The sequence below is a fragment of the Bos taurus genome, chromosome 15, assembly GCF_002263795.3.
Source record: "Bos taurus isolate L1 Dominette 01449 registration number 42190680 breed Hereford chromosome 15, ARS-UCD2.0, whole genome shotgun sequence".
Classification (NCBI taxonomy): Eukaryota; Metazoa; Chordata; class Mammalia; order Artiodactyla; family Bovidae; genus Bos; species Bos taurus.
Window position 1 is genome coordinate 42,894,231 of NC_037342.1, and position 13,865 is coordinate 42,908,095.

At 55.5% G+C, this 13,865-nt stretch overlaps 1 long non-coding RNA gene across 1 annotated transcript in view; it reads right to left on the reverse strand.

The window, feature by feature from the left end:
* Positions 1 to 13,628, reverse strand: part of LOC104974249 (uncharacterized) — a 50,625-nt gene extending 36,997 nt beyond the window's left edge. The window contains exon 1 of the long non-coding RNA XR_001501930.3: positions 12,964 to 13,628. This is a non-coding gene — a long non-coding RNA (uncharacterized lncRNA). The remainder of the gene's footprint in view (positions 1 to 12,963) is intronic.
* Between the last annotated feature and the right edge of the window lie 237 nt (positions 13,629 to 13,865).

A 13,865-nucleotide genomic window follows, 5' to 3' on the forward strand; every position in this document is an offset into this window, starting at 1 on the left:
CCCAGGGGGTCTTCTCACCGTGGTCACAGAGCACCTCTCACAGCCAGCTTCCAGAGAAGTTCCTCCCAGTTTCCCCTGGGCCTCTCTTCTAGCCAAACTCAGAGGCGAGTCCAAGGACTAATACAGCGCCCTTGATGCAGTTCATCTCATGCTCTCCCTCTTCCCACTCTCCATTCTGAGTTCCCCTCACCCTCAGCCACCTCAGGGTATGCTGAGGACTCTCCTGGAGATGTGATCCAAGCCTTCATTGAAGGAGGTTGTTGTTGTTTAGTTGCTAAGTCGTTTCCGACTCTGTGACCCTATGAACTGTAGCCCCATAGGCTCCTCTGTCCATGGGATTTCCCAGGCAAGAATACTGGAGTGGGTTGCCGTTTCTCTCTCCAGATCTTCCCAACTCTGAGGGAGGACCAGGGTAATCAAACCTGTCTCAGGTCAGGACTGCTGCACAGGTCTCCTTGGGTTACAGTGGGGATTACTTGAGTGGCTAGAAAGTCACCCTCCTTCCTGCCCCCATCGTGTAGAAGCAGCCCTGTCTTCTGCTGATCAGGGTCAAGGACCCCTGCTGGTTCCTGGACACATGAGTCGTCGCCTTGGTGACAGCCATGAGCCGTGGTTCAGCAGGACCCTTCCTGTGTCCCTGGTCAAATGCTCAGCTGTGTGGAATCCATGCCTTTGGATCAGACCTTCTGTAAGTTCCCGGGCAGTGGTGCTGACTGAGGCTCTCTGGTCAGGAAGGGCAAACTCAAAGGAGATTTCCATCCCTGTGAAGATGAACCACTGGCCCTTCCAGGATGGAAAGTGCCTGAGGTAGCTGACCTGCCCCAGGCAGGAGGAGGGCCACATGCGGGCTCAGCATAGGTCTCTGCTGCTGGCAGGCTGGGCACGGAGAGGGAGCAGTACCTGGAGCAGCCTTGGGATGTGGAAGTCTGTGCCGGTGGGCCAAGTCAGCCCTTGCCTGGCTCTGCCTTTGCCACTGTGGCCACCCCACTCGGGCTCATCCTGCTGGTCCCGCATAGCAATGACAAGGACCAGCTAGTGTCAACCATCCAGGTCATTTTGTTTACTTATTGTTCACTGCCTCCAATGTGCCAGGTGCTTTCTAATGGGCATTAACATGTGGCACTGAAATCTTGCATGACGACTTCCCTGGTGGTCCAGTGATTAGGAATCTGCCTTCCAGTGCAGGGGGTGTAGGTTCGATACCTGGTCAGGGAACTAAGATCCCACATGCCGAGGGGCAACTAAGCCTGTGCAGGGCAACGAGAGATACCTGCGTGCCACAACAAAGAGCCTACATAGCCAAAATAAATTTAAAAATAAAATCTTCGTGTTTCCCCCATGTGTCCATCCACTTGTCTCTACCCTACATCTCCTCGTCCCTAATCTTCCCGTTCTTCTCCTTCCAGGCCCCTGACCAAACAGGCAGTTGGCCATTGCCCAGGAGGGTATGTATCTGCTCACTACCTTGGGCCACTCTTTGTCTACAAAGTACATGACCAGGTACTCTGCTCACAGCCCTACCCAGCAGGAATATTTTCCGTTTCCCTTTAGGTCTCTGTCATACAGCTACTGCCCACCCGCAGCTCGTAGGCATGTACCAAACCAACCCATCCATAAACCAAGCTCAGGCTTGTCCCTCCTCTTCCAGCTGGTTATGCAGGACCTCCATGTGGCCGTAGGTGCAAGTCAGGGGCCGGGCCCGGCTGCATCCTCATGCGGTCTCCTGGTGCGCTCCGGCCCCACTCAGGCTCGGCTGCAGAGGGAGCGTTTTCCTCTTACGCTGGTCTACTGCCAGGCCCATCCGACTCAATGAACTGACACATCCAACACACCCCAACTCAGACTGGGCGGTTTGAGATGCCTCCTGTGATCTGACGTTCTGTCTCTACCAGAGCCTAGTAACAGGCCAGAAACTGTTTCTCAAAAGGTTTATAATCGGGGACTTCCCTGGTGGCCCAGGGGTTAAGAATCCTGTTTGCAATGCAAGTGACACTGGTTTGATCCCTGGTCTAGGAAGATCTCACATGCCACAGAGCAACCAGGCACGTGCATCATGACTATTGAGACCGTGCTCTACAAGAGAAACCACCGCAGTGAGAAGCCGGGGCACCATCGCAAAGAGCAGCCGCCGCTCAGCACAAGCAGAGAAAGCTCACCTGCAGCAACAGAGACCCAGTGCGGCCAAAACATAATAAAGCTTCTAAAATTTATTTTTCAAAGGTGTGTAATCCTCTGTCCCTGATAGTGCAGCCTGCTGCAGCATCCCCGGGACTCTCCATAAGCCCCATACCACATCTTTTCCCTTTCCCACTACTGACGCTTCCAGCACCAGAGAGTCTGCCAAATGGTATGACCCAACGCAGGACTGCACTGCAGCCTGGACCTTCTGAGTGCCTGGTCCTGTTAGGGGACCCACCAGCGGCCGGCAGCCTTCCATCTCTCCCAGAGTAAGGTGCTGTCTCTAACCAAGAGCAACCTTCCACCAAGGGTAGCCAGGCCCTGTGCTGTCTTCACTGTAAAAGATACAAGATACACCTGTTTCTTTTACTTGGGAGGGGATATCCTTGCATACCCCTGGCTGCTGAGCCCCTTACAAACCACTGGAGTGTCAGGCCCCTGAGTCTTCGCAGGTTTCTATGCCTTGCTCTACACAGCGTGTGACCTCGCCACGGCCTCCAGCACAGAGGCGCCTCTTGCTCATCCTGTCTCACCACCACGGTGTCACTGATGTAATGGATCACTGTGATACTCACATGGCTCTGATCTCTGGGGATTATATTATGACAAAGGGCAAGACAGTTAATGTAGCCCCGAGGTGAAACTGTAAATGAATATTGTTGTTCATCTCATGTGAACGTGAACTGTTTCTGATCCTCTTTTCAAATTGGAATGGAAAAGAAGGCATTTGCCAAATGACCGCAAAGTGCATACCTAAAGCCTTATGAATCTGCTCTAGGAATGGTTCCACAGGCACAGCAGCTGCAAACAGAGCTATCACTTGGTGAAGCCTGCAGTCTTCTTCCAGGATCTGGTCAACTTCTGCAAAGGTCAGACTGGTGAATTAAATGGAGAGATGGTAGGACCACCACCCATTCGTCCTTTAAGTTGTTAACGGTGGCATTTGTTTCTGCCATCACCCCTGGGATGAGGTGTTGTTTTTTTATCTATTACCTTGAGCAGGATGAGGGAACAAGGAGAAGGCAATTTCAGAAGTTTCCACTTAGCTTTCTCTGCTGTGACAGCTCCTGCCCACTAGGCCAGGTACCCAGAGTGGGGTCCAGAGCACGTGAATTCTAATTAAACACTGCATGGGTCGTGGACCCAGTGCAAGCCCAGTTGTAGCCAGGATTCCACTTGTTCCCTGACCTCCATGGGCCCCACTCTGACAAATAGCCTGCGAGATGCCTGGAGCCTCCAAGTGTTAATATGACTCAAAACCTGCCTGGTGGCCCCCTTTCTCTAGTGAACAGTCACTCAAATAAATGGCTATAAACCTTTGGGGAAAACTGAAGGAATCATGATGATACATACTGATGGCTGTTTTGCAGGGTCCTTCTTCCTAGAGCCCTGGCCGCCTCTTCAGGAGACGGCTTCCATGTCTGAAAACAGGCTCGGGTCTGGGAACTGAGTAGGGACCCTGACTTTCTGCTGCCCCGCTCCTGCTCCTCCATTCCTGTCTGCTTCCCCGGCTGATAATGTTAAGCAGAACCTATTGGCTGCCCATCCATTTGGCCCCTGGGGACACCATACTCGATACACTTGTCCACTTGCCTGGCCCTCTGTCCTTGCCTGTCCATACTGGCCTTACATAATACATCACTCCAAGTGGCCACTTTCTTCAGCTGTCATGAATTTCTTCTCTACTGTCTGCCAGGGAAACTTGGGTATTTCCACTCTGTTGAGTGCTGGCTGTGACTTTTTCCAAAAGGCTTCTAGGAGCGTCTGCTCCACCCCCTGGCATCCTAGCTAGGGTATTAAATTCTATGTCTGAAGAACGTGCCCTCACGTCAATGGATTCTGGCTGATCCAGTCTTCCATTCCAGCTGCCTCAAACACTCGCAAATCCAATCCCAGGAAATCCCCCTGCCTTCTGCCCGTACCCACCGTGGTTCTTATTCTTTCCTAGGGTAGTTTCCTTCCCCCTTATCAGGCCCAGCATGTCCCCAGCCAGATTCTTCTGGAATTCCACCCTCATCATTGTCCTTAGCAGACAGGAGAGGAAGCAGGTGCTGCTCCTGGGAGGGGACCGGCTGCCCTGTGGAAGCGAGGCCTCAGTGGCATCTTTCAGTGCAGGGGAGGTGGGAGTTTTCCCAAGGAAGTGTGGGCCACACCTGCCAGCCCAGAGGGTCAGGGAGGCTGCAGCTTCAGTGACCTCAGGGTGCCATATTTACCCAGTACAGCCTGACCCCCATACAACTACCTTGGCCGAGTGCTCAGTCTCATCCGGAGCTCTGCAACTCTCTTTGTCCTTACCTGCCACTCCACCACAGCTGTCCCCCACTGCTAGAGGCAAGGGCCTCTTTGTAGCCCCCCCACCTAGGCTGCGTGCTGTCCCCCTCACCCACGAGCTGCTTGTTGGGGGCTCACAGTCCCTCTTCCTCCCTTTGCGGGCCATCAGGACAAGTGAGAAGCAAGCGGCCCGTCTTTTGAAGGCACTCTTCCCCCCATATTTTTCAAATTCCTGAATTATCACACCTGCCACAGAATTCATCTCTAGGAAACTTCCCTGGGTTCTCACCAGTGAAATTTCTAGCATTTGAGCTACTACCAGCTCCAGGGACCATGTGGGGTCCCCACCAACCAGGATGGCATCCTCCTCCCCATCTCCTCTGTGTGAGACGTTTCCAGTGAGAAGTAGGTAGGGAGTCAGGGGAGCTGGGAGAGACACCAAACTGATGGAGGTCTGAACCCTACCAGGGAGAGACAGGAGCACAGAGGGAGAGTAGAAGAGTCTAAGGTGGCAGTTTAGGCCTAAGACAGCAACAAGTCCAGTGGGGAATCCTCATGCCAGGACTGCCTGTCAAGGGCAGCCCGCAGGCCTGGGAGCAAACAGCGGTGGGTGTGAGCACAGTGGCAGAGGCCAGCCTGAAACTCAAGAGATGCATTTTCATGGCCACCACCAAAGGTCCAGGACTGGTCTCTCTCAGCATCCCAGACTCGAAGGAACTAAGGTGTCAGCCTTGCTGACCCGAGGTCAGGGTACACTGAGCTTCTGCTCTGCCACTAACTAGCTCTTTGGCCTTGGGTGGGTCCTAACTTCTCTGAGCTTTATCTTCCTCACCTATCAAATGGGAGGAAAAACTGTGATGTCAAAGTACCCAACACAAAACGGATTCTCCATAAGCTGTTGGCTGAGTCAGATTTATTCAACAAATATGTAATAAGCACCTAGGGCCAGCTGGCCAGTGTCCTGCTCCAGAGGGGCATGCAGATCAATCAGACTCAGCACAGGCCCAAAGAGGTCACAAGTGACAGAAGGGGCAGAGCATATCTGACACAGAACAATGTCATCCCCGCCCTCATCCCCAGGACTTGCCAACAAGCTATGCAGCGTGGCAAAGGAGAATTACAGTTGCAGATGGAATTAAGGCTACCCATCAACTGACCTCCAGAGACCAGCCCAGATGGGCCCCATATCATCACAAGAGTCCTTACATGCAGAAGAGGGAGGCAGAAGCGAACGTCAGAGTGACGTGATCTAAGAAAGACTCACTCAGCCATCGCTGGCTTCGAAGACAGAAGGGGCCATGAGCCACGGAACGTGGGCAGCCCCCAAAAGCCAGGAGTACCTCCAAAAGGGACACAGCCCTGCTGACGCCTTCATTTTAGCCCAGTGAGACCCACTCTGAACTCTGACCTCCAGAAGTGTAAGATAATAAGTCTGCTGTTTTAAGCCACTAAGTTTGTAGTGATTTGTTACAACAGCAACAGAAAATTAATATAGCATCCTACAGATAAAGTACCATGATACAAGTCATGATAGGTGTGTGCAAGGCACCAGCACCCAGCACAGGCTAGGCTGGGAAAGGAGTCGCTGTAAGGGGGGCACTTAAACACAAACGCAGCCACGCACACACAGACAACAGGCGGCGGCTGCATGTTCATACCTGTACACTTGCACGAGCACACACCCACTTTTACATGCAGATGCTGTCTGACATGGGCCCACCCATTGCCTCTGTCAACATCTGAATTTCCTGGTGGCAGCTGAGTTTAGCAGGTGAGGCTGGGGGTTCCTTCCATGACCACATTGCTTGAGCCTCACCAGACAGAGGTGGCTAGAAGTCATGTCTCTGCCCAGGGCCTCGGTATGTGAGGTACCAGAGTCAGTCCTGATAAGGGGCACACTCCCCCATATCTCCAGACGTAGGATGGAACCGACTACGAGTAGACCCATCACCCCAAAGCACTGTGTGCCCACCTTTCAGGCATTCCAAAAGCATTCATGGATGTTTGCTGTTCTGATTACTCTAGACTCCAAGTAAAATAATCCATTCCCCAGACCTGAAAGATTTGATGTCTAGTGTGATCAGAGTTGTGATGGGATGGGGACAGCTAGAAGCCCAGAGACAGATGGGAGGGGAGACCAGTCCAGCCCTGGGGATCCGAGAAGACTTCCCTGAATAAGTGACATTTATGCTGAGTCCAGGGATGCGCGGAGGTGCGCGGAGGAGGGCAGGGAAGGCAGTTAGGCCAGGCTGGGATGCGTATTTAGAAAGATCTCTCTGGTGAAGAGTGCATGGGGGAGAGTGAGGAGGGAGGGCGGCTGGAGGCCACCGTGGCTGTTCAGACTTGAGAAGGCAGCGCGGCTGCGTAGATACAGAAGCCTCGGAGACAGGCCTGAGGTGGCATTTGTAGAACTTGGGGCCTGACTGGTGGACAGAGGGGATGGAGGGACAGTCTGGTCAAGTGGATGCCTGGGACACCTTACAAGGTCCCAGTCTCACAGTCAAGTGCTGAGAGCGGGGAAAGGATGGCTAGGCGGACAGCGGAGGCCTTGGCCTAGCCTCCCCAGATACTCCCTGGGGGTGGTGGGCGATGTGGAGAGAGGGCACGGGCAACGCTTTCCGAGCCTTGGGAGGGGGTGTGTCTCACAGCATCCGGCAGGAGACCCTCTGTCCAAGGCACAGACCCTCCATACAAGCTGATGGAAAGAGAGAACGGCAGTGGTCCCTCTCTGTTTTGCAGTTTAGAAAGGTTACCTGACCTGCCTGAGGTCACACAGTGGCATCCGACGGGCCAGGTTTGCGCCCGGGCTCGTGTGCCTGTGTCCGGGGCCAATCCTACCTGGACATCATACTTCAGCTGGGCCAGGACCTGTGACCTCTGTCTCCCACTGGGCCTGGTCAGGCCACTCAAGGCCAGGAACATGGCCTCATCCTCCTGGGGCTGGGCCAGGGCGTAGAGTCCCATCCGTGGTGGGGATGGGCTGGGGTCCTCCACGGGAAGGAGAGGTGGGCCCTCAGCTGACGCAGGCCCCCCGGCCTGCTCCACACGGGCCACCCAACCCCCAGCAAGACTATCCGGGAAGCAAGCCCCCCATGTGGAAGCAAGGGTTCCCACCTCCCTCCAGGAGGAGCACAGACCGAGCCTGCTTGCCTGCCCACCCTTCTCCGTCACACAACTTAGCAATGCAGGGCCTTCCAGGAAACTGGTGGGCCTGGCCAGAAAAAACAGCTCCAGGGCTTAGAATCAGGATGCTCCTGCGATCCTGCTGAGATCTGGTCCTGTCTGAGCCTCTGTTTCCTCGTCTGAAATATGAGGTTGGGCTCCTTTACCCTGGAGCTCTAGCAGCTGCGATGGTCTCCCGCCGCTGCTCTCCCGCCTCTGGCCCCATCCCAGTCTAAGGCTCGGACGGCAGAGGCCTGGTCCCTGCAGAGGGCCCCCGCCTCTGGCCTCAGCACGTCCACCTCCTCACTCCCCGCGGGCCCCCCGAGGTTCGGCGTGGGCCCCCGCCAGAGGAATGTGAGCCATTCCCGGCATCTCCTCCCCTGCGGCCAGCTCGGAGAGAGGCTGGGGCCTCTGGGCCACTCTGACAGGAAATTAGCTGGGCCTGGCCTTCCCCACTACCAGCTGCTCCGCTGACCCTGACCCTGTGTTTTCCGAAACCTGATACTGCAAATTTCACAGCCTCTTCTCCTGGCGGAGCTCTGGGTCTAACGGGCCTCCAGCCTACACTCGGGTCTGCCTTCCTGCCCAGGGACAGGGCCGCCTGGACTCCAGCCCCTGCTGTGACCCCAAGCCAGCCCCACCCTCCCCAGGAGAGGCCTCTACCCTCTCTGCGTGGTGGGGGTGGGGGGGCTTCTCTGACTCTCCTCCCGAGCAGCCGGTCCCCTGCCTCTGCGATCCCAGCAGGGACACAGGTGGGGAACATGGTGATGGGGAAGGGTCCTCACCCTCTTCCCCAGAGGCAGAGCGGTAAAGAATTCGTCTGCAATGCAGGAGACCTGGGTTCAATCCCTGGATTGGGAAGATCCCCTGGAGAAGGGAATGGCAACCCACTCCAGTTTTCTTGCCTGGAGAATTTCATGAACAGAGGAACCTGGCCAGCTACAGTCCATGGGGTTGCAAAGAGTCAGACATGATTGAGTGACACACACACACACACCTCACCCTCTTGCTAGGAGCTTTCGTTTTGCTCTTTTGTAGAAGGATTCGGAAAGGAAACCAATAAAACACACCTGAGAAGGCAATGGCACCCCACTCCAGTACTCTTGCCTGGAAAATCCCATGGACGGAGGAGCCTGGTAGGCTGCAGTCCCATGGGGTTCGCTAAGAGTCAGACACGACTGAGCGACTTCACTTTCACTTTTCACTTTCATGCGTTGGAGGAGGAAATGGCAACCCACTCCAGTGTTCTTGCCTGGAGAATCCCAGGGACGGGGGAGCCTGGTGGGCTGCCGTCTATGGGGTCGCACAGCGTTGGACACGACTGAAGCGACTTAGCAGCAGCAAACCATCAAAAAAAAAAAAAAAAAAAAGGCAGAACCCATTCACGGAGTAGCTGTAACAGGGAAAACAGGCTGGAGGCTGGTAAGAGAGGATGTGGAGAGCCACTCTGGAGGCTGCTGTGGTCTAGGGAAGGGTGACGGCGGCCGCAAAAGACAACCTCCTACTTCAGAAGAAGCAACTCCATCTTCAGTCACCCTGGCCAAAAAGTCTAGGTTCGTCCTTGAAAGAATTTTCTTCTCTCTCTCACCTACAGCCCATCCATCAGCAAATCTTGATTACTCTGCCTTCAAAATACATCCTCAACTGGACAACCCGTCACCACCTTTGCCACTGCCGCACTGGGTGAGCTCCCCCTGGGTTTCTGCAGGAGCCTCCTAACTGGGCTCCCTGCCTCCACCTTGGACCCCGTTAGTCTGTTCCCAACACGGAAGCCAGAGCGGCCTTTGAAACCACAGAAGAGCGTTGCTTCTCTGTCGAACACCCTCCAGCCTTCTCCTCTTGGAGTAAAAGCTCAAGTCCTAATCACGGCTTCCAAAACCCTGTTGCTCTGTCCCTCTGACCCCATCTCCTACCTCCGTACCCCTGTCCACTCTGCATCGGCCACACTGGACTCACTGATGCTGCTCAAACGTGCAGAGAAGTCCTGCCTCCGGGCCACCACGCTCGCCATTCCCTCTTCCTAGAAACACTCTTGCCCCAGCGATCTTCAGGGCTCACCCTCACTCTATTCACATCTCTGCTCAAATACTCCCTGATGGGAGACTTCCTGAGCCCCCTGGGCAGGCACCCCAACCCCCTAGCCCTCACGGTCGTCCCACAGCATTAACCACCTGGCACGTAACTGCTTCACGTCTGTCTCTCCCTTCAGAAAGCACACTTCCAGAGGGCAGTAACTTTTTGTTCCCAGTCTATTTTTCAGCACATAGAAGCTTTGCTGAGTACAAACAGGCACATAACCAGTCACTTGATAAAAACACCTGTGGGGACTTCCCTCACAGCCCAGTGGTTAAGACTTAGCCTTCCAATGCAGGGGGTGCAGGTTCGATCCCTGGTAAGAGCCCACATGCCTCAAGGCCCAAAAACCAAAACACGAAACAGAAGCAATATTGTACCATATTCAATAAAGACTTTAAAAATAGGTCACATAAAAAAAAGAGCAAACATCTTGTGGAAGGAAGGAAGGCTCAAGGACGGCTGAGGACAACTGCTGGGCCGTGAGGCAGAAAACCAGGCCAGGCAGGAGAAGGCAGAGGGAGGGGCCACAGGGCAGGCGCAGCCAGACCTGAGAGCTGCCTGGGACAGGGAGGAGCCACCTTCCCGAGGCCCGGCCCCCAGCGAAGTGTGTCCAAGGGGCCTCGCACTCACCCTCACCCCCTTCCTGATGACACGTGGCGGGGGTGGGGTTGTCCTTTACAACCAATACCGCCTTGACTTCCAACCCCCCAACCCATCCACGTCTCCACGCCTACTGCTAGCCCCGTGAGCATCCCAAGCCCTAATCATTTGTCTACAAATCAAACAGTCCCTGGGCCCCTCCATTCCTATAAGCATCCATCAGCCTAGCATCCATGAACCCGCCCTTTAGCACGTAACCAATGCCCTCGTCCTACGTCAGCCTTTCGAAACACACATGGCAAAGCAGGAGCAGGTTATGAAAGGGTCTTGAGCACCAGACTAAGGCAAGCCACCTTTATTGCTAAACAGCAGGAAGCTATGGAAGGCTTCTGAGCAGAGGAGTTACAGAATCACATCTATATTTCAGACAAAGAAAGCTGGCAGCTATGAACAAGATGGACTTGAGGGGGTAGTCAAGGCAGAAAGATCAGTTGGGGTAATATTGCAATATCCTAGATGATGAAATAGGGCAGAGGCACAGCCACTAGGGAAGGAAGAGTCAAGCTGCAGATGGGAACCGCCCTGCAAGCAGGCCTGTCCAGATGGGGGGCCATCTAAAAGGCCTTGGCTTGACACCCACCAACGGACCTAAGCATGGTGCTTCCCCATCCTCAAGTGGGGCTGTGCCTTCTGCACATCTGGCCCAAGACATCCCAGATAGGTGGTTCCCAGGGGCCTGCCTCAGAAGTTGTCTTTTCTGGGCCCACCACACAGTCCTCAACCCTCCAGCTCAAGCCGCTGACACTTCGAGTACACAGTCACCCACCAGCTCTAGTCTCACACTTCAGCCCTGGCTGTGGAAAGCTTGGGCCTCTTCTCTGTTAATTTTCTCCAACTCCTCAGAGGCTGGGCCTCAGGCCCAGTGAAGTCACAGTCTGGGAGGCAGCCCTGGCTCCCAGCCCTCCCACGGAGGCTATATTTGGAGCAGGACAACTCCCAGCAGACACACTTGGGACCCACCCTGCAGCGCAGCCCCAACCGATGGTACCAAGTTTCCAAGCAGTGTGGGTGTTGCTCACGTTTTCACTTGTTTGTTCATTCATTCATTCATTCGTTTATCCATTCCACAGATATTTATTGACCACCCCCCCAGCAGATTGTAGCAGGATAGAGGGTGGGCACGTACACGTGCATGCGTATATATGGGCACCATATATATGCGTATATATGGGTCTAAACAGGGAAGGCAGCACACACTCTGGGCACCCTCCCTCAGGGTTCAATGGCCTGGTGACTCAGAATCAGAGGCACGTGGTGTCTGCAGGCACCTGTGTGCGCGTGCATGCAGGCACGTGCTCTCTGAGGAGGCATCTATGACTCAGTCACATCACGTCTGTGTGTACCTGCGCGTACCTGCGTGGATGTGTCTACGTGTGCAGGTGGGGCAGAGGCTCTGGCCCCCAGGGGATGGGGGAAATGGTTGTGACTGACTCAGCTGCATATGGTGACTGGGGTGCCCGCAGGCCAACTGTGACTTTATGCCCTTGCTCACTTGTCAAGTCAAATCACCCGTGTTAGGTGCAAATATTCTATAGGGAGGAAGAAGAGGCCCTGAGCAGGAGACACTTAGCTGTCTGGGTACAGCCCCATCTGTCCCAGGGGTGCCCCACCTGCCCCTCCACTGAGGTACAGGGCCCCCCATCTCAACCCCTCTGGCCTGGCCTCCAGGAGGCTCGGTGGCCACGCCCCACATGGACTCTGCCAGCACCCTCATCCACCAGGCCCAGAGAGGCAGGACTGCCAGCTTAATCGTCTTCCTACCACACAAAAGCTCTTCTGTTTCCACCATGATGGCATCTTTCTCCAACACCCGAGCCCAGGCAGAGCTCAGCAAGAGAAACTGGGAACCTCTTCTGACCTCTGGGGCTCCAGACCCACGCCTGGGCCACTGCCCTGCCCCCACCCCATCTCCTCATCCGCGTCCCTTGCCCTCTCTCTGCCTGGCTGTCTCTCCTTATCTGTCCCAGGGTCTATCTGTGTCTCTTCTCCAGGCAGGCTGTCTGCAGCGGAGGCTCCCCAACAACAGAGGTGCTGACAGCGAGGGGGTGTGCGGAGGACACTCCGGGTCCTTTCTTGAGCCTTATCAGAAAAGTGAAGTGACTGCTCAGGGCTCAGGCTGGAATTTCGCCCTGGATGACCTTAATCGGCTTGCTGGGGCCTCCCTGGGGACAGCTGGGGTCAGGCCAGGCAGGAAACAGGCCCTTGCTTGTTGGCTGCTCCTCCTCCCTCCTCACCCACTCTCACCCAAGCCAGACGGCCGGCAGACTCCAGCCAAGCGTGTCCACAGAGGGCAGAGGGCTGCCCCTTTCTGAGATGCCTACAGCAACAGGGCCCAGGGCTGTTTGCCCCAGGGAGGGAGGCGGGGGGAATGGGGGAGCATGCATGACTAACGTGCCTCCAGGCGACAACAGGGCCCTCCTTAGGGCCCCCCCCCCCAGGAGGAAATCCCCAGGGGCTGAGCCAGAAGCGGGGGTGCTCTCACCCTTCCCTCACGAGGCCCCCGGGCTGGCCAGCACTTGCCCGCACATGCACGTGCCAGGAATGACGGAGTGGCCCTGGAGCCTGGGCACCTGGGTTTTGTGTCCCCTTGGGCAACTGCTTAACTCTGAGCCTCACCTCCTTCATCGGTAAACTAGGAGAGCAGCGCTGAGTTCCCGGAGTGTTGAAGATAAAATGAGCTTGCGGCGGGGCTTGCTTCCTTGGGCCGCGGGACTGGGGGCTTCCTCCAACCCGGGCCCTCGCCCCGCCCGCGGGAGCCGGGGAGCAGCGCGCCTGGTCCGGCCGGGACGGTCCGCGGCGCACGCCTGCCCCCTGGCGGCCATGCGGATCCTCGCGGCCGGCACTAGGGCATTTTCCCGGCCCGCGGGCTCTGGGTGTGGGATTTTCCGGGGCAGGTTAGAGCGCAGGCAGGGAACTCTGGAAGTTGGGGGTTTTCTAGCGTCTCCGTTCACATGAAGTTTCCCAGGGTTCGTTGGAAGAGAAGACTGGGATTGGCAGCACGGGGGTGGATGGTCCAGATTCCATGTATGCTGGTGTTAACTTTAAGAAGAAAGAAAGGGAAACGAGTCCCTAACCTCAGGATTGTTGTTTAGTCGCTCAGTCGTAGCCGATTCTTTGCAACCTCATGGACTGTAGCCCACCAGGCTCCTCTGTCTGTGGGATTCTCCAGGCAAGAATGCTGGAGTGGGTTGCCATTTCCTTCTCCAGGGGATCTTCCTGACCCAGGGATTGAACCCGAGTCTCCTGCAGTGACAGGTGGATTCTTTCCCGCTAAGCAGGAGATCCGGGTTTGATCCCTGGGTTGGAAAGATCCTCTGGAGAAGGAAATGGCAACCCACTCTAGTACTCTTGCCTGGAAAATCCCACGGACGGAGGAGCCTGGTAGGCTACAGTCTATGGGGTCGCCAAGAGTCGGACACGACTGAGCGACTTCACTTCACTTCAAGCCACCAAGGAAGCCCAACCTCAGGATAGGGTTAGGTGAAAGCCACCAATGAGAGGAGAATTGTGGTCAGTCA